General features: G+C 32.5%; 1 pseudogene; it reads right to left on the bottom strand.

Moving 5' to 3' along the window:
- Positions 1-422: 422 nt before the first annotated feature.
- Positions 423-3541, bottom strand: LOC141499336 (nuclear receptor-binding factor 2 pseudogene; annotated as a pseudogene).
- Positions 3542-5257: the final 1716 nt, after the last annotated feature.

Raw genomic sequence — 5257 nt, forward strand, 5'->3', positions numbered from 1 at the left:
ATTTGTCTCAATTCATTTGTATGTAAAATGAACTGAAGAAGGAAAAGGTAACCATTCTAGCAGATTTTCCAAGAAAATCTCAAATGGGGGTCAAAAGGGTAAGACATAACAGAAAAAAAAATCATTCTCTAAGTCACGACCATGCCTTTTCTCTCACAGTATTCTGTCAGATGGTGCTCCACCTAGAGAATCTCTAGCTTCTTAGTTTTCCCTTATATCTGAGTTAATTATAGGATTTTCTTTGCTTTATCACCACCTTAATCTCTCATTACCTTTTGTTTAGCTATTCATAAATCTTTTCAAAACATTCCCAGGAATTTCAGAAGAGGAAATTTTAGAAGGGAAAGTCCAAGAATTGGAATGCCCTTAGTTTTCTCTCTATTTCCTGAAAACTTCTTGATTAAAGAGGTTATAGTGGTCTCTTAATGTGGCAGCAGGCTCCATAATTCAGATTTTCCTACATTGCCTGTCTCTATATATAATTCCTTTCTTAGGGGAACTTTTTGGAGTCTGATCTTTTCAGTTTTGAATTGCTTGTTTTTTTTTTTTCCTTCAAATTTTCATTATCAGCCACAAGATACTATGTGTTGCTTCAGATCAGAAATCTTGATTGTCTGCTCTTTTATTATTGTGTTGTCTTTTGGGGACTTTGCTATGAAATATGGTTCTATTGGGTCTTTGCTCTTCTGAAGGAGAAAAAGCAGACTTAGGTCATTAGACACACTTAGGTCATTAGATAGATCCATCTTCTGCAGACAGTTTGCAAGATGTTAGCCCATTACAGGTTCCATCAAGTTCCTGCTGAGCTTTTCACTTTTTCTTCACTTTGCCCTTTTCTACCTCTCCTGAATAAGCAGTAGTTACTTCATGTGGGTAGACCTTTGAAATTCCAATGATAATTGAGCTTACTCAGATTATGTAGCCTCCATAGCTTCAAAAAAAGATTGGCAGTTATTTGTGTGTGTGTGTGTGTCTATGTGTGTGTGTAGATAAGACAAAATAACCTCTTTTGTATTTCTCTGTTGCTAATAACCAGTCTGGGGAGACAAAAAGAGACAAAAGATAGTCCCTGTTCTCAATGAATTTACAATCTAATGGGAACAAAGAACGAGTATGAACTAAATGTGTCTTCCATGTTAAAAAGGGAGTTGAAACAAAATTCACAAATTATTTGTTCTTCATGAAAGATATCAATATGACTTTCCTGTGTAAAAAAATCAACCCTGAATAGATTATTCAAATATGAAATTATTCCTATTTACCAAGGAAATATAGAGATTGAATGCTTTGCACTTGAATCTTGAAGTTCAATTGAACCAATAGACAATGGCAATATTTATAAATAAGTTGGTCTCTTACAGTAAAGACATACAAAACTTAAGATTTATCAAGGGCTGGTAGCAGAAAAAGAAGAGAAAGAGCTTAAAATCTATAATCATTCAAAATATTTCAGTCTAACTAGGAGCACAGGAAAAAAAACAGATATATAGTGTCCAATGTCTGTACTTTTATATTGCAATTGAATAGATACATCAATAAATATATCTTGAAAAGGCACTCAAAAAAGGAGGAAGGGATGAGGGTTGGATTGTATTTATGAAATCTATTTTACTTTCTTTTTTCTTTTTAAAATTAATTTTTAACATTCTTTTTTTTAAATTTTGAGAATCAAATACTCTCTCCCTTTTGGCACTACTCATTAAGAAGGCAAGCAATATAATATCAATTATGTATGTGCAGTCATGCAAAACATGCATATTAACCATGCTGAAAAAATTAAAAATAAAAAGCAAAAACGAATGTTTCAATCTGCACTCAAGAGTTCATCAGAGTTCTATGAAATTTTTATCATGGGTCCTTTGGAATTGTCTTAGATCATTGTCTTTATCAAAGCAGCTAATTCTTTCACAGTTGATCATCATTACAATATTGCTACTACGATGTATAATATTCTCCTGGCTCTGATCTTTTCACTTTGCATCAGTTCATGCATGTCTTTCCAGAGTTTTTCTGAAACAATCCTGCTCATCATTCTTATAGCACAATAATATTCCATCACAATCATACACCACAATTTGTTCACCCAATTCTCAATTGATAAGCATCTTCTCAAATGTCCAGTTCTACCACAAATAGGCCTGCTATAAATATTTTTGTACATATAGTTCCTTATCTTATATAGTGCTATCAGTTTTTCCCACGTGGCTTTCTGAATCAAAATTCCATTTTATAAAACCAATATTCTATAAGATTGAGAATTTGAACTAATATAATTTCTAGTTAATCAAAATTACAAATTTACAAAATTACAGAAATTACAAATACAAAATTACAGAAGAGCAATAGAAAGGCACATGGTTTATGTAAACAGATAACATTTTTTTTAAAAAGTGCATTAAAAACAGTGAGTTAAAAGAAAAGAATGGTATGTAAATATCACCTTAGCTCTTAACACTGTACCTAGCTTATGGTAAGTACTTAATAAAAATTCATTGATTGATTGAAAAGTGTGATTAGAAAAGGATACCAACCTGTCCAGTATCAAGAGCAAAAGGTATCTAATTGGTAGAGGATTGTGACCCTGGTATACTATCATGACAAGAGGTTATCAAGGAAGGCTTCCAGAATGTTGGGTAGATTCTTTATAATTGACAATTTATTCATTAAATTGTCAATAACATTGATAATAATGGTCCAGATTGTTAGAAGGTGTATGTTGACTGAGGTCCACATTGTTGAAGAAAGTACACATGAATAAGATCATGAAGTCATTGATGAATTAAAGGATTTGTGAGTTACAAAGTGTTTTCTTCACAGTTCTGATGTAAATGATGAATCTTCATTTTCATATAAGAAAATGGAGACCTGAAATAGTTAAGCTACTGAACCAAATAAAAAGAACTAGCCAGCTGCATAGAGGAGACTGTTCTCCTAACTCCCACACTGGGGACTTATATTACACCAAGCTTCTACCTTATCAAAAATAATGCTTCTCTACTTTTAATGACAATCAAGATTATTTACAAAATCTTTAAAAATAGTTTTCTAGCAATTACTCTTAATATACATACATATAGACTAAAAGTGGCAGAACACATGTCCTCCCCCAGTGAACTCTTTTTCCTTTTACTATCCTTCTCTTTTCTCTCCCCTTTCCCCTTTCCCCTCCTCCTCCTCTTCCTCCTTCTTTTAAAAATGCATCTTGCCAAATACATGTATACATGTTTGTATGTCTACATATACCCATTCGCATACACATAACATGCAGATCTACATATGTAACTAAGAGTCAAATGATAACCATTTACTGATATACCCTTTGAAAGTTGGAATTAGAAACCAGACCTTCTAAAATCCCAGTCAAGAAAGGGACAAAAAGACAAAAAAAGAGACCAATGATAATCCTTGCACTCAATGAATTTACAATCTAATGGGAACAAAGAATGAATTTGAACTCAATGTGTCTTCCATGTTAAAGAGGGAGTTGAAACAAAATTCACTAATCAGTACATCTTTTCATCAGTACATCACTGCAGTACATCGTTTCTTCTTTCTTCTATTGATAATGTAGATTAAATTTAAAAATCCATCTTGCAATATACATGTATATGAGTGTGTATATGTATAAAAACATTCTCATACACATACATATAGATATACATATGTATGTATATTTTTCCCTAAGAGCCAAATGGCTCTTTTCTCCTCCTCCCCTCATCCTCCTTCTTTCTTCTTCTTCCTCTTCTTCAGAGTATGTTTGATTTTTGTTTGTAACCCAGCATTGCCCAATACAATTCCTGATAGTAAAGAGACATTTAAGAAGGGTTAGTGTTGAGTTGAATGGACCTTATTTTCCTGCTCTTCTTATGTCCTTACATATTTTATTCTTTATCCAAAGAATTGTCCTTGCTTTTCAGGCATCTCACCAGCAAAATGCAAATGGCAAAAAAAAAAAAAAAAAAAAAAAAAAAAGAAAATTTCACCTACTACTTTTAACTTTTTAACTGAACATAGGAAGAAATAATGGCTCTCAGGACACAAAGATTAGTTTCCCTTATGGAGAAAAATCAATCACTTCAGGAGAACCTGCTTTCAATCAATAAAAAATTATCAAGTGCCTACTATAGAACAGGCACTGTGCTAAGTGTTAGAGTTACAAAAAGAGAGGGGGAAGGTAGTTCCTTCCCTCAGGGGGTTTATAATCTAATCCTTATAGTGAAGGAAAAATTTAAAAAGACCTAAGGAATATTGAAAAACTTTTAAAGACTATTATCCAGTTAAGAACTATTTGAAATCATTTTCTTTTTCCAGAATTTAACAGACTCTCAGAGGATCTTTTTTCCCCTATATAGCTGATTTCCCCTGGGTAAAATTGATAGATTAATGTTGCAAATGGAAGGGGACCACAAAGCAAAACAAAATAATAAAACCTAACCCTTCAGAATCTGATAGAATTTATCTCACGTATCTCTTTCCTTTAATCCTAATTCCTCATACCAAAAATGACTAATCTGTAAACATGTTTATCAAAAATATGTATGTACAATGCTAACCTGACTGTTCACTGCTGAGGGGAGGGGGATAGGAAGGGAGGATGGAAGGAAATTTTGCAACTTAAAAATACACATGTGTATATAAATAAAAATAAATAAATGAGTAAATAATTTTTTAGAAAAAGAATATGGAAGGGACCTAGAAGAAATTAGGCCAGCAATGCTCATTTTTAAAGAGAAAATGTGAGATTTTCAAGATAAAGTGACTAGTCCAAGAAGAAGCAGTGAGTTAATGGTAAAGTTTCAGGTATATGCTGGTGCTAGCTCAAATTGACCCTTACATTTTCAGTGTGAGCATTTTTACCTCAGAAATACTACAGATTAGGGTTTGATTTATTGTTTTATTGATTAACTAGACTTAAGTAAGAAAATATTGATAATGAAGATTAAATTTCAAAATACATCTTACCCTAAACATCTATCTATCTATCTATCTATCTATCTATCTATCTATCTATCTATCTATCTATCATCTATCTATCTGTCTATTTATCTATCTACTTTTTTTTCTAAGAGCCAAATAGTAACCATTTACCATCATGCCATTGGAAAGCTGGGATTAGAAATCAGACCCTCTAAACTCCCAGTCAAGAAAGGTCATGCTGTAGTACAGCAGACACTGTCTTCAATTTTCAGCATTTATACCAAGTTATATTCAGTGAGTATATGTCTTCCCAAACATAGTTTAAGCTTAACAGAAATCT

This window comes from Macrotis lagotis, chromosome X (genome assembly GCF_037893015.1).
Source record: "Macrotis lagotis isolate mMagLag1 chromosome X, bilby.v1.9.chrom.fasta, whole genome shotgun sequence".
In the NCBI taxonomy this organism is placed as follows: Eukaryota; Metazoa; Chordata; class Mammalia; order Peramelemorphia; family Peramelidae; genus Macrotis; species Macrotis lagotis.